This window comes from Crocodylus porosus, unplaced genomic scaffold (genome assembly GCF_001723895.1).
Source record: "Crocodylus porosus isolate Cpor-Errol unplaced genomic scaffold, CroPor_comp1, whole genome shotgun sequence".
In the NCBI taxonomy this organism is placed as follows: Eukaryota; Metazoa; Chordata; order Crocodylia; family Crocodylidae; genus Crocodylus; species Crocodylus porosus.
Genome location: NW_017728943.1, coordinates 116,502,996 through 116,528,416, shown reverse-complemented (window position 1 = coordinate 116,528,416; position 25,421 = coordinate 116,502,996). Strand labels below are relative to the sequence as shown.

The 25,421-nt window shown below is 44.9% G+C and overlaps 1 protein-coding gene and 1 long non-coding RNA gene across 2 annotated transcripts in view; one reads left to right on the top strand and one right to left on the bottom strand.

The window, feature by feature from the left end:
- IPCEF1 (interaction protein for cytohesin exchange factors 1) overlaps positions 1 to 19,333 on the bottom strand; it is a 102,056-nt gene extending 82,723 nt beyond the window's left edge. The window contains exon 1 of the mRNA XM_019550054.1: positions 19,285 to 19,333. The gene's annotated coding sequence lies outside the window, so the exon portion shown is untranslated. The remainder of the gene's footprint in view (positions 1 to 19,284) is intronic.
- LOC109320100 lies at positions 17,120 to 17,411 on the top strand. Its single transcript, XR_002103717.1, has 2 exons — positions 17,120 to 17,149; positions 17,267 to 17,411. It is a non-coding gene; the product is annotated as an uncharacterized LOC109320100 (long non-coding RNA).
- Positions 19,334 to 25,421: the final 6,088 nt, after the last annotated feature.

The window sequence follows — 25,421 nt, the reverse complement described above, 5'->3', positions numbered from 1 at the left end:
CATTTGACCCCAGTACTCTTTCCTGCCATGGCAGAGGGTCAGACTAGATGATCTGCTCAGGTCCCTTCCGACCCTACAAACTATGAAACTATAAGACCTAATTCTTAAAGAGATCTTTCCAGAACTACCTGCCCTAGCCTTTAAACAAGTATCAAACATCGCCAACCTCATCACCAGAAGTAAACTTCCTAAGGCCAAAAACACACCAACTGGATCCAGACCATGCCATGACAAGAAATGTAAAACCTACCAACACATCTCCACCACCCCTACAATAACTACACCCCACAACAGAACCATCACCATTCCTCGATCTTACACCTGCACCTACAGGAATATAATATATCTCATCCAGTGCACTAAATGCCCTGATGGAGAATATGTAGGAGAAACCAAACAACAACCGCATACCAGAATGAATGCACACTGAAAATCTATCAAAGGCAAAAATACCCAATTATCTGTGGGGACATGTTTTCTTACAAGAAAACCACTCTCTCTCTAGTCTCCGAGTTCTAATCCTCAAAGACAATTTACAAAACACCTTTTACAGATGAGCCTACAAACTTCAATACATCAACCTACAAAAAATCACAGACTACATATAGATATTGGATTTATGGTACATTATAACCTGCCTAACATCTGATACTCCAGGTAACCTCTCTACAATTTACCAGCTACATTTTATCACCAGGTCACCATTTCCATTTCTCCTTCCCACCTGTTTCTCACCCATTGTCTGCTACACATTTGCATTTTCACTGACACATTCTTGCATACTGCCTTCTATCCCACCCAGGAAGAGCACAAAACAACTGCAGATTCTTCCTCTGCTGCCTGAAGAAGAGTGTTTGTACCCAAAAGCTTGCAAAGACAGTGGGTTTACCCAAAGAACCTTTTCTGAATAAAATAAATGCATTTCTCCAGTCTTCATTCTTAAGCCATCTTACTTTTGTAACCTGGTGTGCACAAGTTATCAGAAAGTAATAAGTGCTCATAATAAGGTCACCAAACCACACAAAATGCATTTGATTACCCAGTGAATTGATCTGAACTATGGCAATTTAAGTCAGATTTTAAGACAAAAAAACAGCATTTGAAATCCCAGTAATTGAAAGTGTCTTGATTTAAATCAGCCCACCCAGTATGACACTGCTGTTGGCCTCAATTTTTGTCTAACATATGAAATGGCATTTTTGCCCTACCATCTGATATTTATGGCTTTTCCAGCTACATGCTGCTATGCATCCTGCTTCTGCTGGCAGTTACATGACTCTTCTCATCTTCTGACTATATAGTCTAATTTAGGGCGTATGTTTCAGAAATGTTATCAAGCACAGAAAGGTAATAAACAAACAGTAACATTTTGCAGAAACAGAGTAATGACACTTTATGTTTTGGATACAGCTCATCTAAGTCCACTGCTGTCCTAGCTCAAGTGACTTAGCACCTAGTGACCAGTGATGATGCCTTTTGGACATGTAGGCATGACTGAAGGGAGTTAAAAGACCATATAAATCCTTAAGCAGGTTTGTTGAGAAAAGATCAAGGGCTTTAACTCGGTTCAACCATGGAGGGAAACAAAAGACAACAGAAAAGAGCGGGGCAACCTGCTTAACACAGGAGGAAAAATGGAAAATATAGGAGACTTAATATAGAAGGAAAAATGGAAAATCTTAACTGCTAATATGTGGAATAATCAGAAAGATTGTAAGTCCTAATATATAAACACAGAGACATTCCCCCACAAGGATCTTAGCTGGGATAACTCTGGGTGGGATCATTAACAACTAGAATATTGACATAGATAAGTATAGCTTTTTCAAGAAAAACAGACAGGAAAGAAATGGGGCAGGACTACCTTTGAAGGAATATGTATTTGTTCCAAGAATGAAGTGGAAGGAAGATCTATTGGAAGTCTTTTGATTAAGGTAGAAGGGAAAATAGCAAGGGTAATAACACAGTGAGTGTCTACCACACACCATCAAACTAGGAGGAGAAAGAGGTGAACAAGTTTTATTTGGATGACTAGGAAGTATCCAAATCACAAGACTTGGTGTTTTTTGGAACCAAGATATCAGCTGGGAGTATAACATGGCAGCGCATAGAGATTTCAGCAAGTTCTTATACTGTAATGAAAAACAACTTTTTGCATTAGCCTCTTTCACAGCTGCATCACACTGTAGCCTTACGATTATCCAGTGATTGATCAGTGCACCCAGGTCCCTCCCTTCTTTAGCTATCTCCAGTCTGCGTATGCCCATCTTACAATATAGGCAAAATTCTTGTTGTTGGTCCCTAAACACATGGCTTGGCACTTCATACTAATAAAAGTAATTCCATTTCTGAAGTTCCATTCCACAATATTAACTACAACAGCTGGTAAAGCAATCCTGTCCTCTCCCATGTTGGCAACATCCCGTAATTTAGTATCAGCTGCAAGTTTCATGAGGACACATCTAGTTCCAGTATCAAGCTCATTGATAAAAATATTAAGCAGTAATCCCAAGCAACACAACTAATTACCACTATCCAATCACTGTTTAACATGGACAGCTATAGTCTCTGCCCTTGATTTCTAATCCATCAGCAATATAGAGCATCCCTACTTCCTCATTCGTAGTTCACTTTTTATTTATATGACCAGAGAAGCTTTGCTATGTGTTAGTATCCATTGCTAAGTCAAAGTCAGCCAAGATTATGGCCATTTTCACTTTATTCCTGCATTCTTTGACCACAGTATGATAATCCCTTATTGATAGGCCTTATTTTCTATTGCTTCTTCTCATTCTTAATGGCCTGGTGGAAGTCTTTGTTCATCCATGCAGTCTATAGTCCTTACCATTTTTTTCTTCTTGCTTGTGATCAAAGCTTCTAGCTTCTAATAGCAGTCTTGTTTTAAAACAGTTGCATGCTATTCCATCCAGGTCGCTAAGCTCCTGAATCCAATCAGTGTCCTTAATTAATAACTTAAGTTTCCCCAGATTAACCCGCCTGAAGTCCAAGACTCTTGTTATACATCTTTTGCAATTTAAACCACATTGATTCTATCCTCAATTATTTCCCACAAGCAGTCCTTCTCTAAGATTCTTGCTAAACGCAAAAACTAGATCCAGGTAGCTTTTCCTCTCATTAGTACAATGTTCGTTTGATAGAGAAATCTATTGGCTAACTCATCCAAAAATATCTATTATTATTTGTAATGTTCATTACCCAAACAATCTGAAGGACATTAATACCAATAATTAAACAATTTCAACTGGAACTGAAATTTCCCAAAGACCTTAGAGATCCCTATCCATGTCTGATCTTTGGGATCTATAATACACCCTCCAACACAGTCACCTTAAGCTCCTTTTTATTAGTCCTTCCTAATGTGATTTTAACACCAAAAAGTTCTATTTTGTCTACCATTGCATGTTATTACCCTGCATTACCATATTTACTCAAATCCAAGACAAGGCTCCCCACCCCCCTTCCATTCATCATGTGAAGAAAAAGTCCCTCTGCTTGGATTAAAGTACAAGGTGAAGGAGTGGGAGTGGGGCAGATGGCTGCTGCAGCTTTGACTTTGGCTCTAAGCCCAGGTCAGGGCCAGAACCAGACCTGCATCAGCCACCTGCCCCAACCTCCACCTGCTCTCTTCAATGTCAAAGTGAAGAGGCTCTGGGGAGCGGGAAAGAAAGGGAGCAGAAGCTGCATAGGGCAGACACCAAGGTGTGCAAGCAGCAGAGAGAGGCAGGCAGGCTGTAGAAGTGAGGAGGCAGAGGGCAAGGGGAATGTCTGACCGCCCTCCCAGACACCTGGCCCCCTGCTACTACTTTACCCTCTGCAGCAGTGCAAAGGATGAATACAAGATGACCCTCCAATAATTATTTTCTATACCTGGAAAATTATAACAAATGTATACTTTTTTCATATACAGAGTCCAATTATTGGGGAGGTCATTTTGGGTTTGGGCAAACACATTATTAATGGACAATGCTCTCCCACTGCTTTTATTCTTATTTCTGTCCTTCCTAAATGGTTTGTACCTTTCAATATCTGAATTCTAGTCATGGCTACTATTCATCATGTCTCTGTTCTTCATATGTCTGTTTTTGTATCACACACCAGGAGATCCAGGTCACCCATTTTATTACTCATCTAACCTTACTCAGTTTCCCAGCTGGGACATGTGTAACTTCTCTATTTCCATTACAGATATATTGCTGTCTTCCATAACCCTTCTATTTCTTGGTGCTTTTCCCTCTCTTGGGCAACTTCCTCATTTACCAGACTACCCTTCAGCTGCATGTTTATTTTCAGCATGAAGATGTTGTGCCAGTCTCTCAGCTTTCCCTGCTGCATTTCTAATTTAAAGTTCTTATCTGCCAGACCAATCCTGATGCTAAAAGGCAGTTTACTTGCTTATTTAAACAAACCTCATCCCTGAAATGACCTGCTTGCGAATGCTCATCAGTGGTCATATATCCCAAACCCTTTCAAGAGCACTCATCCTAAGCCATCTGCTTATCTTCATTATCTTGTTCTGCTTTCTTCCTTCTCCCCTTTGGACACGAAGAATCCCAATGCAAAGTAAAGTTCTCCTGAACTTCCTCAGTCTAACATTATCATCAGTGAGCAGGATCTAACCATACAATTTTTTTCCTACATGAAAAATGATTAAATATATTCTTCCCTACTCCCATTTCAAAGAAATCATTGAAAAAAATATTATCATCAACACTGTTCAGGTTTGTTAAAAAACTGAAAATCCTAAAACAGAAAACAAAAATAAGCCTAAAGATAAACTTAAATATTTAAATGGTCATCTTCAACAGACCTGGAAACGCTTTAATATTTTAACCATATAACCAAGATAGATTTTTTTAAACAGAATTTTTAAGGAAAAAAAATCTCTTTTTCAAGAATCCTCAACAAAAATAAATAATTTGAAGAAGGTGAGGCATAACCTGAGAATGCTTATGTTATATAGTACAGTGTTGTGATGTTTTCTTACAATATTCTAGTTTAGTTTTATTGCCGTTCAATTTCTGATGTTTTCCTCTTATATCCTCTGGACACCATAATTTAAAAACATACTAAAATTGATAGGGGTCTGTACAAGACATTACATGGAAAATGATCTCAAATCACAAAAGTAATTTTCAGCACTCCCTTTAGCAGAAGTCTGAAAAGACTAACCTTAAAATGTGCCCTGAAGGTCAAACTGTGACTCAGTGAGATCAGTCAAAAACAGCAAACTCAAGAAAAGACTTGATTTGAAAACCCATGTCCTGGACTCCAAAGTTTGAATCCAGTTTACTAGGAAGCAGGGCCCCAGCTGATCTCAAATATTAGGTGAAAGCATATGGACAAAGTTTCTATTTAAGAGTCAAGTCTGTAATCACAACGGGCTCTGCAAGTAAGGTCAGCAGATCAAACTGCTACTGTTAAAACTTGAAGTTGGCTCAGCATGTGGTACACTGGTCATTTAGAACATTGTAACCTGCATACTTAGTTCACAGCACAGACTTGGTGTAGAGTCACTTGGATGGACTGGATGTGTTCAAGTCAACAAGCCTGGATGAGCTGCATCTGACGATACTGAAGGAACTGGCTGGTGTCATAGCAGAACCACTGGCATGGCTGTTTGAGCGCTTATGGTGCTCAGGTCAGGTCCCGGAGGACTGGAAATGGGCCAATGAGGTCCCTATTTTCAAGAAGGGGAGAAGGAAGGAGGATCCGAGTAATTATAGGCCAGTCAGTCTCACCTCCATCCTTGGAACGGTCTTTGAAAAGATTATGAAGGATCATATTTGTGGGAGTCCAGCAGGAATAATTATGCAGCAGGGAAACCAGCATGAATTTGTAGCAGGTAAATCATGCCTGACTGTGCCAATGAGAAGCTCCCACAGGCACCAGGGATGCCAGGGGCAGGCCCGAGCATTCCCCAGGGGAGCTAGCAAGCCCCCTACACCCCAGCAAACTTACTGCCGGGATGAGCAGGAGCAGAGCAGGAGCCGCGCAGCTGCTGCCTGGGCGAGGCAGCGACTGGCTGATTGCGGCAGCTGATGCCACTGCTGCGGGAAATTTAAAAACCCCACCGGAAGCCGGCAGGGAGAAAGAGAGAGAGAGAACCAGCCTGGAGCATGCCAGGCAGGTGGTGGTTCTGGAGGCTGGTTATAACAGCCCCGCAGACACTTCCCCGCATGAAAGGTGGGGAAGCAGTGTCAGGCAGTAGGCTGGGGATGGACAATCCCAGCCCCTCAATTTCAAAGTGTATAGAAGCATCCCTCGCCCTCAGGATGCCTCTCCTTTGGGATCAGTGACTGAGGCTCCAGATGCATTGACATCCAGGCAACTAACCTATTTGCCGAAGCTGACGCCAGACCCCCATAGTAAAGGGGTTAACAGAGTGGAACACCCAAGTAGTTGGCGAGTGGATGGTGTGTAGGGGAGGCAGAACCCCGAGGAACACCATGGCACTTCTGTGAGTACCCCATCTTCGGGTCAGTAGGGGAAGAAGAACACCACTGGACCCCCTCCTTCTCTTCAGGTACCAACCAGTTGTGGCAGGTAAGTCAGGGGACACCAACCAAGGGGGCGGTGTTGTGCTCACAGCGTCCACTAGAGATGCCACTCTGTCCAATATGGGTTCATTTTAAGACAAGGTCACAAAATGCTTACATGCAGGTGTAGAGGTGGATTTTGTTTTCTTGGACTTTAGCAAGGCCTTTGATACAGTATCTCATCCTATTCTCATAAATAAATTAAGAGGCTGTGACATAAATGTTTACATGGTCCAGTGGGTGGCAAATTGGCTTAGCGGTCACACCCAGAGAGTGGTAGTAGACAGGTTGTTATCAACCTGGAAGGATGTGTGTAGTGGGATCCTCCAGGGTTCAGTCCTTGGACCTGTACTCTTCAAAATCTTCATCAATGACTTGGATGTGGGTGTGAAGTGTACTCTGTCCAGGTTTGCAGATGACACTAAATTGGCGGGTGAAGCACACATTCTGGAGGGTAGGGAATGATTGTAGGCAGACCTGGACAGGATAGAAAAGTGGTCAGTACAGAATAGGATTCAGTACAACAAGAACAAGTGCAGAGGGCTGCACTTAGGACACAAAAATATTCATCACATCTACTGGGTGGGAAGTGACCTTCTCAGCAGCACAGAAGCAGAAAGGGATCTTAGAGTCATAGTGGACTCCAAGATGAACACGAGTCATCAGTGTGACAAAATCATCAGCAAAGCTAACCGCACTTTATCATGCATCAGCAGATGCATGACAAATAGATCCAAGGAGGTGATACTTCCCTTCTATGCGGCATTGCTCAGACTGCAGTTGGAGTACCATGTCCAGTTTTGGGCACTGTACTTCAAGATGGATGTTGATAGACTTTAGAGGGTCCAGAGGAGAGCCGCTTGTATGGTTAGGGGCTTACAGGACAAGCCCTATGAGGAGAGACTGAGGGACCTGGACTTCTTCAGCCTCTGCAAGAGAAGGCTGAGAGGTGAACTTGTGGCTGCCTACAAATTCATTAGCGGAATGCAGCTAGGGATCAGAGATGCTCTGTTCACCAGGGCGCCTCTTGGGGTAACAAGGAACAATAGTCACAAATGAACAGAGAGCAGATTTAGGCTAGATATCAGGAAAAACTTCTTCATGGTAAGGGTGGCCAAAATTTGGAATGGGCTTCCAAATGAGGTGGTGCTATGTTGGGGGTCTTTAAGAGAAGGCTGGAGAGGCATCTGGCTGGGGTCATCTGACCCCAGCACTCTTTCTTGCCTAGGCAGGGGGTCAGACTTGATGATCTGTTGAGGTCCCTTCCAACTCTAGCATCTATGAATCTAATTTAAGGAAATAGAGGGAAAGAGGTGGATTTTAGTCAAATCCTTTCCATTTATGCATAGATACAGAGCATACATAGAGCAGTGGTTCTCAACCTTTTTAGTTTCAAAGCACCTACTAGACAGTGCCAGCTCTTAGTTTTCACTTATTCCACTAGTTTTTACTTGCTTTTAAACAGGAAAAATAGAACTTCAAAAAACTCAGAGGGTGCATTGAGACAAGCGTGCACGTGCCTCCTGCAGTGTCTCAAACCAGTTTGAGATGCCACAAGAGGCACGCTAAGAATGAAAAAATTTGCAGGGCGGGCTCAAAATTTGATCCCTGGATTTCCAGGTATCAAATAAAAACACCCCAGAAAAAAGCAGCGCAGGGCACAGTTCCCCACCATGCCCTGAGTGGGGGGGGGGAACCTCCAGAGATGCTCTGGCATGCAGCCAGAGTCTCTATGGTGCCCTCTGCTGCCCTACCTTGTTGCCTTGCATGGAGGCAAACAGGAGTGGCACAGGGCAGTGTGCTCTATCAATTTTTCTTGAGAAAGAAGGAAAAGACATACAGACAATGGAAGCTTGGGACAGTCCCCAAGGAGGACTATACAACAATGGCCCACACTTGCAGGGAGCAAATTAGAAAAGCTAAGGTGACAATTGAATTTAATCTAACAATGGAAATCAAAGATAATAAGAAGTCCTTCTCTACATAGGTAGGGAACAGAAGGAAAACAAATGTATATATTAGCAAACAAATGGAAGCATGGAGCCATTGCTTAACAGCTCAGGCGGGCTGGTTTCCAACATGCAGGAGAAAACTGCACTCCTAAATGATTACTTTGCTTTGGTATTTCACTGGACTAAGGGGAAAAATCATACTAGATAAGGTTCAGCATGGGCATGATGGGAATGACCACCTTTCTACTGTTGACATTGAACTGCTGCATGATCAGTTAGAAAAGTTAGAACTTCATCCAAGGGTGCTGAAGGAGCTGGCCAAAATCATCACTGGACCTCTGGCAAAACTCTTCCAAAACTTGTAGTACTTGGGGGAGGTCCCTGAAGATTGGAAGAGGGCCAGTGTTGTGCCCATCTTCAAGAAGGGGAGGAAAGAGGACCCAGGCAACTATAGGCCAATTAGCCTAACTTCTATCCCAGGGAAAATCCTGAAAAAATTAATCAAGGAATCTATGTGCAACAGGCTTGCAGAAGGTAGGATTTTGAAAGACAGCCAGCATGGCTTTGTCACAGGCAAGTCTTGTCTTACCAAACTCATCTCCTTCTACAACCAGGTAACTCACCACCTGGATATGAGAGAGGAGGTTGATATTGTATACCTAGACTTCCAAAAGGCCTTTGATCTGGTATCCCATGATGTTCCCAAGGGAAAATTGGAGGATTGTGGGCGTAACTGATCAACAGTTAGGTGGGTAGGAAGCTGGCTGTGCGGTAGGACCCAGAGAGTTCTAATGAACAGATCTGTGTCATCCTGGCGAGAAGTGGCCATTGATGTCCCTCAGGGGTCCGTGCTTGGTCCAGTACTTTTCAACATCTTTATCAATGATTTGGATGTGGGGGTGAAGATCTCACTGGCCAAGTTTGAGGATGACAGCAAATTATAGGGAAACATGGTCATGCTTGAAGATAAGCTGCAGATACAGGCACACCTAGACAGGCTGGCAAGGTGGGCAGATCAGAACCAGATAAAGTTCAACATTGAGAAGTGTAAAGTGCTCCAACTGGGGATAAAAAATCCCCAACATACTTGCAGGCTCAGTGGTGCCAAACTGACTAGCACCATGACTGAAAGTGACCTAAGGGTAATAATAGACCATAATATGAACATGAGCCATCAGTGCGATGCTGTAGCCAGCAGGGCAAACAATATTCTGGCATGCATCAACCGATACATCTGAAGCAAAACCAAGGAAGTGATTCTTCCGCTTTACTCAGCATTGGTGAGACCACAGCTGGAGTACTGCATCCAGTTCGGGGCACCACACTTCAACAAGGACATAGGAAAACTTGAGAGAGTCCAGAGAAGAGCCACCCATATGATCAGAGACTTGCAAGTCAAGCCACATGAGGAAAGGCTAAGAGGCTTGGGCCTCTTCAGCCTAAAACAGAGAAGACTGAGAGGGGACCTGGTAGCAGCTTACCACTATATCAGGGGAATACATCAAGGGCTCAGTGAACAACTGCTCACCAGGGCACCCTTGGGGTAAACCAGGAGTAACGGCCACAAACTCCTAGAAGACCATTTCAGGCTTAATACTAGGAAAGTCTTCACAGTTAGGGTACCCAGACTGTGAAATAAACTCCCTGAAGAGGTGATGCAATCACCTGCACCAGAAATCTTTAAGAGGAGTCTGAACAGTCACCTTACCCCAGTTGTCTTTGCTGCCTACTGCAGGGGGGCTAAAGCTAATGATCTTGCAAGGTCCCCTTTCAGCCCCTTACAATTTATGAATCTATGAAGGCTGTGACCCGGGAGCTGTCCCCAGTAAATAGGGACTGGGGGGGGACTGTAAATGTGTGGGGGGTTGTGTGGGGGTAGGGGGTCTGGTCAGGGAGTGTGGGTCCCCCCACAGAGCCTACAGCCCCCACCACTCCACAGGGCCCACAACTTACCACCACAACTGCAGTAGCCATGGGGTGCTCAGGGCCGCTGCAGCCGGAACACCCAGTGGTGCAGCGTGTCTCTGATTGTCTCAGAGCTGGCACTGCCTGTGCCACTTGGTGTGAATGCAGCCCAGCTGAGTGCAGTGATGTGCAGGGCCATGCAGCTTCAGGCAGCCCCTACACCTCTTGGGCTGTTACCTGGGCCAAATCCCACTCACAGGGACCACCCAATGCACCAAGCTGTGTCCTGCCTCCACAGGCCCCGCACACCATCAGGCCGGGCCAGTTCCATGGAGACAGGACCCAGCTCCTTATATCACATAGTCCCTGCGAATGGGACCCAGCCCTCAGTGACACATAGCTGAAGCCGCATGGCCCCACGCAGTGCCTCACCGAGCCAGGCCGCATCCACGCCAAGCAACAGAGGCAGCACTGGCTCTGAGGCAATTGGGGATGTGCTGCACCGCTGGGGGTTCTGGCTGCAGTGGGCCCTGAGTGCCCCACAGCTGCTGCTGCTGCAGGGGTAAGTTGTGGGCCCTGTGGGGAGTGGGGTTCTGCTGTGCATGGGGCGCATCTGGTCCATGCAGGGGGGGCAGTTCATGTGCTGTGCAAGGGGGGCTTCAACCTGTGGGGGGCAAGGGACCCACCCCTCCTGAGCAGCCCCCCACACACAGCCCCCCTATAATCAACCCACAATACCCACATCCCCAAGCCACCCCCACAAACCTCTCACCGACATACCCACCCACAAACCACAAACCCCACGCTCCACTCCAAAAGCACTACATCCATCCACAAACTCCCCCAACTGCCTCCCCCAAGCCAAATTGCTTTACACTTGTAAATATATCAGTAAAACATTGCTCAACTGGTCTCTCTCTATATAGTGGCGTTTCATTTTAATAGTGGAAGAACACTATTTTGGGTATTTTAATGAGAGAATTTGCATTTCTTATCAGAGTATTTGTAATTTGTAAACAGAGAATACCAGGATCTCTGCTGGTGAGACAAGTGGTGAGACTCATGCAGAGAAGCCTGTCCAGGGCCAACAGTGGGGACCCACCTGGAGGGCAGACAAGATGGCTGACCTGTTGGCCACTTGGGGCCAAGGGGACACACTTTAACAGTTCAAAAAGGACCACTGCAAGGAGCACATCTTCTGGGTGATTGCTGCTCAGATGGCAGAGCGGGGGCACCCTATCTGGGTCTGCCAGGGGCATGGCTTTGGGACCACAGGTCCAAGGGATTGGATGCTGTCACACATGGCAGCAGATCACAGCCAGGCATCAGCCCCCACTGCCAGACTGCTGCAGTGGGTAGAGGGTACAGGGGCCACTCCAGGCTAGGGCTACTTCAGCAGTCCAGTTGGTAGAAGGGGTAGCATCCCCAGATACCAAGCAGCCAGGCCTCAGGAGCTCCTGTCTAATTGTAACATTCAAATACCATGGGCCTTGAGGCCCACATGGCTATCTAGTAGCCCCTATTGTGTGGGGGCTAATGGGTGAACACTACAACAAAATACTTGGGACAACAAAGGCAAAAAACACAACAGGAGTGACATGAGGGTCAAAGGGTCAAAACATGAAAATGAGTGCACCAGAGGGGGACACCAAGCAGAGCCCCCCCCGGGGCACACCCACCAGTCCTCAAAGGCATCCAAGGAGTCAGTAGACACCGTCCACTGGTGCTCTGCCTGGAAACATGCACAGACAAGTGAGAATAAAGCAGCTCCACAGTCTCTAGGCACCTTCCCAGCCTCCTTCCTGATCAAGTACAGGCACTTGGTCAGGGCCAGGAGGAGGTTGACCAGGAGGATCCAGGGCTTGGTAGGGCTGCAGATGGGGTGACCAAAAACAAAATGGCAGGGGGTGAAATTCAAACAGAACTTAAAGAGGAGGTTCTAGAGGTGGAGGTGGAGGGGCTGCAACCTGGCACACTCAAAGGTCATGTGCGCCAGGGCTACCTCTGCCCGTAGAAGAGGCAGGAGACTGGTGTGTCTATGAAGCTCACCACATACACACCCATGGCAATGGCTCCATGGCGGAGCCACCAGCTGAGGTCCCCAGTGGCTGTGGGGTGAGCATGGAGTACAGACTCAGCCACTGGGGTGCTTTTGCTGAGCAGGTCCCGCCACTTGGTTTCTGGGTGGGACATGAGAGCAGCATGAGAGATTGTGTGGCACAGGAGTAAATAGAGATAGTAGCAATGAATGATGGAAAAGTGAACTGGTCTAGTGTCCTCCAACCAGCTTAGGTGGTAGAGTGGGGAGCATCATGAGGCCAGGCAAGGCACCAGCCCCATGACAAACTCCGGTGGGCTGGATGACACTGGGGAGTGGGGACTGCCACCATGCAGGACCTGGTCAACAAGGTTATATACGTTTGGCTGCAAGGTTTCAAACTACTCTAAGTCTGAAACCTTGCAGCCAAACATAAGTAACAGCAACAAAGCAGAAAAGCCTGCATGAAGAACTATAACCTTACTCTAAAATAGATTTTAAAGAAAGTATTTGAAAGTATTCTTGTTATGCAATTAGAAGCCACAGACCAGGACCCAATCATATAAGGCTCTGATGGGTTCACAGACATAGGAGGATGTAAAAGGAAACTATGGGACAGTATTCAAAGTGAAAGGCAGTAGTCTTCAGCACACTTGCAGCATAAATCTTGCCAGAATATTTACAGAGATCATGGCAAGGAAAAACACATTTATGGATGTTTCTGAGGAAGGATAAGTTGGTTTTGAAAATGTTTAACAGACATGATGATTATCCACAAAACTCAAGAGAATGGGCAGGTACAACCATGTAGGACTGCAAAAGCTGTCTTAACCATGTAGAGCTTGAGCTAATGGTTTGACACACCAATGGGGGCATCTACATGAGATGTTTACTGCATTGTAGACCAATTAGCTATGCAGTAAAGGTCACATGTCTAGAGGCACAAACCTATTAGTAAAATCAATTTACTCTGCAGCAGGGTAGTAAATACAAGTACTATCCTGCTGCAAAGTAGAAAACTCTACAGCAGCTGTGTGTAGACACTGCCCTGGCTAGCTAGGACAAGAAGGTGCATCAGTGCGGGGGCCGCCTGCCAGCTAGCCTTGCACTGAAGCACCCTCATGCCCCAGCCAGCCCCTCTTCAGCAAGTTAGCTGGGAGGGGAGCAACCCCAGGCCAGCAGGCTGACCTCCTATACCCATTGCCTGCTGGGGCTGCTCCACCCCAGCTCAATTGGCTGTGATCCCCAGTGCATGTGTAAAAACACACTTGGGAGCAATAAACTGTGGTTCAATCAGCACTAGAATTTATTGCAACACATTAATATGCACACGTAGATGCACCCAGGGGGAGAGAAATGGTTGGGGAAGGAGACAGGTCTGGAGTAGAAAGGCAGAAAGGTAAATATATGAGCTCTCCACAGAGAGATAATAGTTAAATCTCTGTTTCCAGGTGAGACTACTCAAACTTCATAGAACAGGGAAGAAAAAGAGGGAACACAGGACAGAGTTGGAAAGAGGTCAAGGAGGTACTTCTAAAAGACATGTAATATTCATGATTAAAGAGATAAAAAAAGGAATAAGAAACAACAGTCACAGAAGCCACGGGTACATAACATCTCAAAAAAATGAGCATGGTCAACTCTGCAAAGGTGACTGACAGTGGAAAAGGTGACAGGAATGAAAAGAACATATAATTTTCTCTTAAAAAATAGCAAAACTATGTGGAAAGATATTTATGGCCAGAGGAGGAAAGGATCACTGGTATAGAATTTAATTAAGTTGCTAAGTAACTAGGCAGCCAGATTCAGAACTGTTTTATTATCAGTAAATAATACAGGAGATAGACCTCTTTTCTTACAATCCCACAAGTAATACTAGATGCACAAGCAGAGGTATAAGTAGTCTTCAAGGCCAGTGGTGCCTAGCATAATAAAGTAATTAACCTCAGCAGTGACAAAGGCCTGGATAACTGTCAGTTTTCATATCAGAGAAGAACAGGTACAAACATGCAGCCAAAAGTAAAAGTAAAACATTGTTGGCTACTACTGCTACCTTGGGATCCAGTAGCAACTGACTTGCACTGTCTAAGCTTCCTGGAATAAAGCTGCCTATTTCTCATCCCTGAAGTGACAGAGCAGACAATGCTCCTCTCTATGGATGGTTCCCCTGGCCTGCTTTTGCCACATTTTTATCCAGATTGAACCTCAGCCAATTGACTCCTATCCAAGCCTCTATTATTCTAGCTGAGCACCAGCAGTTTTCCATCTGCAAGTAAAGAAAATACAAAGCAGAACTGAAAATATGAAGTGTCACAACACTGAGACTCAAGTTGTTTGACTGTCCCCTGGCAGCCTCATATGCACTTTAAATAATCAGGCAGGGGAGAGATGCACCTTATACACTAACTAAATCTCTTCTCTGCCTTCTGCATGATTTCAGACTAACATGGTTAATTACTTCTCTTTAAATATGAAGTTAGTTGCATAGACCTTTGCAGTGCAATGCACAAGACAGCATAACATGCCAAGCTGCAGCATTGTCATTTTTTACCAGCATGAAAAATAGTCAGTACTTTAAATAAAGGTAAGGCTGGGTGGCACCTTATAAATCATGGCAGTCCAACTTCAAAGCACTGGGGGGCCACACACTGCACCAGTTGTGGGCACCATGAGGGCTGTATGATATGCAGACCACACGTCATGTGGGCTCCTGGGATCTTTGCAGCATGCAACACCTTGCTGTGCAAACAGCTTAAGTACCCCCTGCTGCTGTGTGGTCAGTGTGAGCAGATCCCCTGCCTTTTTCCCCCACCAATGCATGAGTGCCCCTGCAGCAGCCACTGGGCAAGTGAGTTCCCTTCCCCTGCAGCCACATGATCACATTTCTTCCACTGTGAGGTGGAAGAGTCCATCCCTCACTGCTTCACAGGCAGTGCAAGTCCCCCATGTGGGCAGCCCAAGCCTCCTCCCTGCCACCCATTCAGTGAACTTACTAAGCTGCCTCTGGCTGTGCTGCTCCAAACCCCCCACTGCTGCCACAGAAGCAGGAACAATGTGGGGAGTGGTGGCCAGGCCCAAGCCATGGGCTATACATTAACCCCTTGTAGACTACATATGGCTTGCAGGTCACTAGTTGGACAGTGTTTTATAAGCTAACCCATTCAGAGAAGCATGAGCTCCTAAACTACAGCCTACTTTGTCAGATGCTACGAGTGGACTTAGAGAAAGAAGGGTACTAAACAGAAGGTGGAAACTTTCTATGGAAACTTAAAAACATAGACCACCTTCCCAGCAACACTCTCCTAGCCACCATGGACGTTACCAGCCTATATACCAATATCCCACACCAGGATGGCATCCAAACCTGCCTTATGTATCTACAGGAACAAGATGACAACTCAGAATAGAGACCTAAGATATTACTGACCTTATACACTTCATCCTCACACACAACAATTTTACTTTTAATAACCAACACTTCCTCCAGACAATGGGAACAGCTATGGGCATCAAAATGGCCCCACAGTATGCCAACCTTTTTATAAAACACCTCGAAGAAGACTTTCTCAAGAACTGCACCATCAAACCCTTGCTATACTTAAGATATATTGATGACATCTTCATCATTTGGACTGAAAACCTGCAATCTCTGATTCCATTCCATCAGAAATTCAACCATCACCATCCCTCCATCCGACTTTCTCTAGAATAGTCCAGCACCAACATCTCCTTTTTAGACACAATAAGTATCCAGAATCATAAAATACAGACCATGTTATACAAGAAACCCACAGACCAACATACGTATCTGCACAGAACCAGCAATCACCCTCAACACACCAGGAAAGCTGTGATATACAGCCAAGTCCTCAGATCCCACCGAATTTGTACTGAACAGAACACCCGGGATTGCCACCTCACCAAATTTAATAAGGCTTTCACCCAACAAGGACACTTCTCCAGAGAGATAGATCTCACGTTTGAAAAAGCCACTTGGATATCATGGGAAGAACTGCTGCAGTACAGAAACCTCCCCACATAAATCGTACACCACTGATTATGATGCATCACCCCTCCCTCGAACCTGTACAGAAAATCCTCAAACAATTGCAACACATACTAGAAAGAAACCCTATTCTTAAAGAGATCTTCCCAGAGCCACCCATCCTAGCTTTCAAACAAGCACCGAACCTCGCTAACCTCATCACCAGAAGCAAACTTCCTCAGGCCCAGAACACAGCGAATGGATCCAGACCATGCCATGACAAGAAATGCAAAACCCGCCAACACATCCCCACCACCCCCACAATTACTACAGCCCACAACAGAGCCATCAGCATTCCCCGATCTTACAGCTACACCTCCAGAAATGTAATCTCTCTCATCTAATACACCAAATGCCCTGATGGAAAATATGTAGGAGAGACCAAACAACAACTGCGTACCAGAATGAGTGCACACTGGAAATCTATCACAGACAGGAATACCCAGTTACCTGTGGGGGCACATTTCTTGCAAGAAAACCACTCTCTCTCCAATCTCTCAGTCCTGATCCCCAAAGGAAACTTACAAAACACTTCCCAGAGACAAGCCTATGAACTCCACTTCATCAACCTCCTGGATACTAAAAATCATGGACTAAATGTAGACATTGGATTTCTGACACATTATAACCTGCCTGACAGCTGACTCCCCAGGTACTTTTCCACTATTCATCCCCCTTCTCTCTTCCCCACCCCAAACGCAGCCTGCCTCTCACCCACTGACTCCTCAGTCTACATTTTCACTGACTACCTGTCTTGTATGCATACCAGCCCAGCCTCTGGCTTCTTTACTTTTCATTCCAGCCAGGAAAAGCACACACCAATTGCTGAAACTTTCTTAGCCTGATGATGGGTTTTTGAATCCAAAAGCTTGCTTTAAAATTGTTTTCCAAGTATTTAAGTTGGTCTAATAAAAGATACCAGATTCACCCAAAGAACCTTGTCTGCCTATGTCCTGTTGAAATTCTACACCTTTCTACTGCAAGTCATTCTGTCTCTCTCCACTCGCCTTAAAATAGTGAAAGCCCTACTTTATATAGGCAGGACAATCCCATGAAAGTCTCAATGCTACTGACATGTAGCTTGTAAATGCAAAACATACAATGATTGTATTGGTATGTTCCTTCCAATGAAAATAAGTATGGCTTTTGCAAAGAATGCAGCAAATGAGCACATGCATATTTACTCACAAGAAGGAGAGCACCCACTTACTATTTCCTTGTCAGAAGTAAAGGCTGCAACCTGGATAAAGTCAAAATGAAGTTGCATTAAAAATATCCACACAGAAATCCATTCCCTTGTAACATGGAACTTCCATTTCACCAACACACATATAAGAATGTGGCTTGAAGGCCTAGGTAGAGAGAAGGCAATCAGGACTCATAGTAGAGATGATATCTTTTATTAGACCAACAAGATTTTTGCAAAAAAAAGTTCTTTAATTGCAAGTTTGGAGGCACAAACACCCTTCATCTGGCATTGGAGAAAAGATTGTAAAAGTTCTCCTGGGCAGAAATGGAAGTTTATATTTCATCGGATTTCACAGAGGAGTCAATAGATGGAAAACTCGTCTCGGCAGTCGGTTCATAGCTGACATGAAGCCTCTCACCTCCTGTGAGGATCTGTGATTATGCAAATTACCTTGAAACAAAGGCAAGAGCAGGATCTTGGGTAGAGAGAGGCAAGGCACTATCTTAGGTAGATAGTGAAAGAATGTAGTGAATACAACACTTCCTGCATGTGCCCAGGAAGTTAGTCTGGAAGAAGGTCAGAAATTATACTGTTCCGTGCGACATTACCAGAATGTTACTCCTTATTTTACATAATGTCTAAAAAAAAGCTTGTTCTAATTGCCATGTAGGAAGACAGCAGTACAACTGCAAACCTAGCAAATCCTTTTTTAGTTGTGTTTAGATTCCTTAGTTGAAATAATAGTATGTACTTGCAAGAGGGACATTGCATGCTACTTGATTCCAGTAAAGAAAGAAGTTACACTTCCTAATTGGTATCTATTAGGAGTCACAGATGGCCGGACAAATGTCGTATCTGAACACTTGGCATGTCTGAGTTCCGTTTGGGGGAATCTGGGTTTGGGCTTGAGCCAACTGTTTGCAATTTTCTATTTTAGTAAAGCAGAAGGGTATTTAGAAGATTTTAATGCTATGGGAGTTAAAATCTTGGCTGGCTGAGACCCTTCACGTAAGACCTCACATAAGTCAATCTACACATGCACATATATACAAAGTCCCATGTCCATTAGCAAAAAAGGAAAGACAAGAAGATTCATATTTTTTTTTCCTTAAATACAACTAACTGTCACTGCAGCAGATTACATCCCATTATTTATGTAACACTTTAAACATATATAAATGCTATAAAACTTGCGCATTTTCTCTAAAAAACTGAAATTGGTTGAGCAATGTGTTTATTTCCATATCAAATTCATTTGCAGAAACACCTGATTCTACTAAAATAACTAAAAGGAGTACTTTATGACATTTTTTGCTTTAGCATAAAGATAAACCTAAAACATTTTCCAAAATAGCAATGGCTGAATTCTCATTTTAAAAAGTGTTACTCCATGTAATCCATGTAAGACATCCAAGGAAGCATGTCTTTTAAACAGCTGTTTATATAACACAGAGCAGTTATACATCAGCTTTCTTTATTGTATAAGTGGAATTTTCATCAACTAAAAAAGGGGGTGTTTAAAACAAATTAGTACCTAAATAGCCATTCAGTAAAGATAAAGCTTATAATTTAGGCTGAAAGAGTTGAAAGTTACATACCCACTAGCTAGGAAGTTCAGTGAGCAGCCACACTCTTGTCCTGCCAAATACTATACATCTCAAAATGGAGAGGAAATTCTTACACAAATTGGTTGCAGTGCTGAAATTGCCCAAGAGGAAATCCGTGCATCTTTGAAAAGTCATGACTACGTAAACCACAAGCCATAAGCTTGTAGTCACAGCAAAGACTGAACGCCATGCCAACCAGGAGAATTGATAACAAGGGTATACTAAGAGCAGAAAGACAATCTTAGGAAAGAGAGGGACCCCTGAAAACATGAGATGGTATTTCATATGGTCACATTTTCATAGATTTCATAGACATTAGGGCTAGAAGGGACCTCAGAAGATCTTCAAGTCCAGCCCCCTGCTCCAGGGGTAAGATGTCAGCAGGGGTCATAGGATCCCAGCAAGATAAACATCCAAATGTCTCTTGAAGACATTCAAAGTAGGTGCTTTAACCACCTCTGGCAGCAGTCTATTCCAGACCTTGCGGGCTCAGACAGTAAAGAAGTTCTTCCTTATGTCCAGCCTGAAACAGTTATGGAGGAGTTTGTGACCATTTGACCTTATCACCCTTTGGGGCGCTCGAGTGAACAGACGTTCTGCCAGATCCTGGTAAGCACCCCTTGTAAACTTATAGGCGGCCATCAGATCACCCCTGAGCTTGCGCTTTTCTGGGCTGAAGAGTCCCATGGCTCTCAGCCTGTCATCATAAGGTCTGTTTTCCTGACCTCTGATCATGCACATGGCTGTTCTCTGGACAGCCATGCTTCTCCACATCCTTTTTGAATTGTGGAGCCCAAAACTGGACGCAGTACTCCAGCTGTGGCCTCACCAAGGCCGGGTACAATGGGAGAATGATGCCCTGGGATTTGCTCGAGAAGCATTTATGGATGCAACCCAGCATTTTGCTCGCTTTACTAGCTGCAGCATCACATTGATGGCTCATGTTCATCTTGTGGTCCATCGTGACCCCCAAGTCCCTTTTGTCCATAGTGCTAGCCAGCATAGCACTGCTAAGCCTATAAGTATGCTTCAGGTTTTTCTTCCGAAAGTGGAGAACCTTGCATTTTTTGGTGTTAAACACCATCAGGTTCTCGTCCACCCATTTCCTGAGCCTGTCCAGGTCAGCCTGGATAACCCTCCTGTCCTCAGGTGTGGATGCTTTACCCCAAAGTTTGGTTTCATCACTGAACTTGGCCAGTCCACTTCTGACTCCAATGTCCACATCATTAACGAAGACGTTGAATAGTATACGCCCAAGGACAGAGCCTTGAGAGATCGGACTGGTCACAGCACACCACAATGATTGATTTCCATCAACCACCATCCTCTGGGTCTGACCATGGAGCCAATTCCCCAGCCAGTGGATCATCATGAAGCCGAGGTTGCAGTTGGCCAGTTTTGCTAAGAGGTGAACCTGGGTTACCAGATCAAAGGCTTTTTTAAAGTCAAGATATATGACAACAATCTCTTCTCCCTTGCCCACGTGATAGGTTACCTGGTCATAAAAGGAAATAAGATTGTTCAAGCAAGACCTACCCACAAAAAGCCTGTGCTGGCTATCCCTTAGGATGTTGCCATCAGCCAGTCTGTTAAAGATGGCCTCTTTGATAATCTTTTCTAAGACCTTCCCAGGGATAGAGGTCAGGCTGATGGGACTATAGTTTGCCAGATCCATTTTCCTCCCTTTCTTGAAGATAGGCACCACATTGGCCTTCTTCCAGTCTTTGGGCACTATACCAGAGCACCAGGAGTTCTCGAAGATCCATGCCAGGGGCTGAACTATGATGCTTGCCAGCTCCTTGAGTACCCTGGGGTATAAACTGTCAGGGCCAGCTGACTTGAAGGTACCCAGCCTCTTAAGGTGTTCCTTCACAAAATCAGCATTGATGGAGGGTAAGGAATCTCCCTTAACCAGGCCTTCCCGTCCCATAATGGGCAGGGGAGTCCCTTGGGACTGGTGAAAAATTGACACAAAGTACCCATTTTCACTAAGACTGAAAGCATGAAGCCAAAACAAGGACCCTTAAGTCTTAGGGTCATTAATAGGTTTAATTGATCTATAGTCACAGCACTTCTAATCTGCTTACTGTAGGCATGTGACCTTCAGGCATGAAATAGAATTTAATTAGAGAAAGCAGAGATAACCTCTAAATATCACCCGATGATCTGCTATATATTTTGATATGTAGTATAGAAAAGTGGTATAACAATCTGAAGAAAATGTAAGATATATTCTATAGAAAGGTACGTCACAAAAATATATCAATTAATTAATTTTTTTACACTTCAGTTTGCTTTTTCAAATCAATTGTATGCTATAGACAGACTTCTGTAAAAGGATGAAGGAATTCCTATGCATCTCCTCAGATCTATCGCCACTTACATGAGAAAAGTCCCATGGTCTTGAGAAAGATCAAGGAAACATCCAGGACACAGAACTGTTATTGGGCAAACTTCTTAAATTTGGAGGTCTATTTCAGATGAGCACTAACAACCTTAGGTCTATAAAATTAGGATCAGCTTGAATTAGTTCTTGCATGGTATAACTGTATTGCTAGCTATAATTGCAATCCAGAAGTACACTGGATGCATCTACATGTGCAGTTGAAACACTTTAATGTTCCTGTGCAGTAAATTAAGGCATATTAAGTGTAGGCCAGGAATGCACCTACACAGATTTGTACCCAACAGGAGGAGTCAAGTCCAGGGCTGCTCCTGCCCTGCTCTGCCCCACCCCGCAGCAGCAAGGGGGAGCTGCATGTTCTGGCTGCAGCTGCCAAGGTGCCAAGGGTTGGTGAGGGACAGGCTCAGGCTGGTAGGGGACACAAAGTGGAGGGTGGAGAGGGGAGGCTTAGGCTGGCAGGAGGCACTGTCCCAGGAGCCCATGGGCACCACGGATGCTCCCTGACCTGCCCTCCCCCACCTCCCCCAAACCAGCAGTGGCAGCCAGGGCACTGCATCTGTGAGGGACTCACAAACCACCTTCTTCTCCACCCCCCACAGTAGGGTTCCTGGGCAGCTGTCCATATACTCCAGGCCCATAGGGCAACTCCAAGACCATGCACAATATGGACAGTTAGCAACAAACACAAAACTTTATTTCCCTCCACCACACAATAACAGACCTCCCTGCCTCCCCAACAACAGGTTCCTTCCTTCCTCAACAGCACACTCCCTCCCACCCACCAATATACCCCTTCCCTAACCCCCACACGCACCAACAATAAAGGACCTGCTTCCTATGCAACTATGTACAATGTGCTTTGTCAACCATTGTGGAGTAACAGTGGGGTGGAGGTGCCTATGGCACAGATCGCAGGGAGAGGTGCCCAGCACTCCAGCCTCTGGCAGCACCACCACAGTTGTGGAGGCCACAGTGAGGCTGACAGGCTGAGGGGCTTGCTCAGGGGTGAGGGTAGGCACTGCCCGGCCTGCTCACCCTGCTCCACCAGTAGGGATCATGTGCAAAGATGGCCCTCCCACTCAGGCACCACATGGAGGCCAAGCAAGTGGCAGGCAGTAGCCCAGGTGGGGGGCCAGGCCACTGGGGGACCTGGCTCAGGAGCAGGAGTTGGGGGCCTTGGCCACTGCAGATGGCACTGGACCTCATCCCAAGCCCACTGAGGGGTTTGACACTGGGCCCTTGGTGGCTTCCAGGGACCAGGTGGGGCAAGGTGCTGGGCACTAGACAGTATGAAGCTGACTGCCAGGGCCAGGGTGGTGTCCACTATCTGATGATCCTCCTCAGCTGCCTCCATTGCATGGGCCACCATGGCAGCCTGCTGCTCCTAGGCCTCAAGCAACCTCTCAAAGATGGTGATGTGCCTTTTCTTGAGGGTGAGGAGCCTCTCCTGGAGGGCACAGTCCTCTTGGGCTCTCTCCAACTCCAGGTCCTGAGCCCACCAGACCCACAAGTCTGGGACTCCATGAGGTGCTCCTCCACTGCTGTAACCAGGCAATTCAGCAGCTGGGTGGAAAACTGCCTCTGTACCTCTGCATCGCCCCAAACAATGAAGTTGGCAGTTTCTTACCTGATCCGTTTGGGGCCCTAGGATGCTGCCATTGTAGCTGCTTCCAGGGGCCTTGGAGGCTCAGGCAAGGATTCCAGGTGCTGGCAGGGCTTGACACATGCATGCAGCAGAGGAGCACGGTACTCACAAGGCAGGCACCTGATGGCAGACTCCCTGGGGCCACAGCCAGGGTCTGCTGTGACTAGCATGTATGATCAGCTTCTTTGAGCTTATTATTTTGTTCTGAGTGATAATGGATCTAGTATGCCATCCACCAAACATCAAAAACAAACCCTACATTTGGGTTTGCTTTGATCCTGTTGTGAAGACAGCATTATACTCATATTATTACTCTATATATGCAGTCATGTGGCTCTAAGGTTCTGCAAACTTCTATAGTTAATCCTGATTAGAAAGGAGAGTAATCCTACCTTATACTGGCAGAACAACATCCACAGAGGGTTTATACTACTATAACTATATTGGTTTAAAGAGGGGGTGCTGCTGCTGCCCACATTTTTTTTTTCACACATTGAATTCAGCACCAAGTTTACTCTTTTTACTGAGCAAAAATATCTTATTTAATACCTAGTTATTGTACCATGTTAAAGTGATGCTAAAAGAAGTCAATGTTTGGAAATTCTTACCAGTGTACTTTTTAAGAAGCACCATTACATTCCTCAGAATAAGTACATGCTATATGATCAATACTATTATCTTTTGATCAGAAGGAATTGTAGGTTTCTTACTGTGTTATATTTTTCAGCTTTCATTGACAAAGGCTCCAGCCCTTTGTCTAGAAATAGTCAGAGAAGATTCCCATACCTCATTCAAGGGAGAAATGAATTTGAAATAGAAGTGGAAATAAATGTCACAAGCATTTCAGTTTCCCCTAATCCTAACTATTTAACATACAAACATTTCTAGAGAGTAGTCTACTTTCATCTTTCTATAACTTGAGGGTACATAATGAGAGAAAAGATAAGTACATGCATATTCAGATCTGCATTGCCACTTTAAATGTTTGAAGGGCAAAATGCTCAGCAGAACAATCTGTACTGAACTTTTATTCCCCCATCTCATAAAACAGAAAAAAGGCAGTCAATTAAAATACACGATTGCATATTCAAAATCAATGCAAATAAAAATTAAAATGTGTTTATAATATATGGAACCCATTGTCATGGTAAATTGAAGTAAAAACCTTAATATTTAAAAAAAGATTTGAACATTTATCTAGATATTCATAACATCCAGAGGTATCATATTTAATGATGATCTTGGATGGAACATTGAACTTCAGGGTCTAGGGCTTAAATTGATTAATCTTAAAGAGCAGGGGGCATATCTACATATGCTTATTAATGCACAGCAATAAACTTCAGAGTTTATTGCTCCCAGGTGCACATCTGCATGTGCACCCAGGACTGCAGCATGTTGAGCTGGGGTAAAGCAGCCCCAGTTGGCAGGAAACCCAGGGGGTCAGCTTGCCAACCTGGGCCTGCTCCCCCACAGCTCAACATGCTGAGGAGGGGCTGGCTGGGGCACAAGGATGCCTCAATGTGGGGCCAACCAGCAGGCAACCCCTTCACTGAAGCACCCTTGTACTCCATCCAGCCTGGAAGCATCTACACATGTGCTGCTCCAGAGTTTTTTACTCCACAGCAGGACAGTCCTGGTATTATCCAAGGACAATCCTGTTGCAGACTAAATTAGTTTACTCCAGTCTACTAGGGGCATGTAAACACTGAAATGCATAGGTGCCAACTTTGATTTTGCCAGTGGGTGCTTAAAAAAAAACAACCAAAAAACCCTGGCACTTTACTTTTAACTCAGTGTGTTCCTGCACCAAGCCCTGTGCATGTCCAGAAGAGGAAGCGCATTATTTCTACCCGGCTCTGTGACATCTATAAAGATCAGGCACTTTACTGGGGCTTTCTTCGTGCTTTTATCTAATAGATGATTGAATCAGTTTTAGCTAAAAGCACCAAAAATCCCCGCTGAAGTACTCAATCTTTTCAAAAGCTGCAGAGCCAGGCAGAAGTCACACAGTGGTGCTTCCAGTAAAACATGTTTTGGGGTTTTTTTGTTTGTTCTCTAAAATCTGTAAGCACCTCC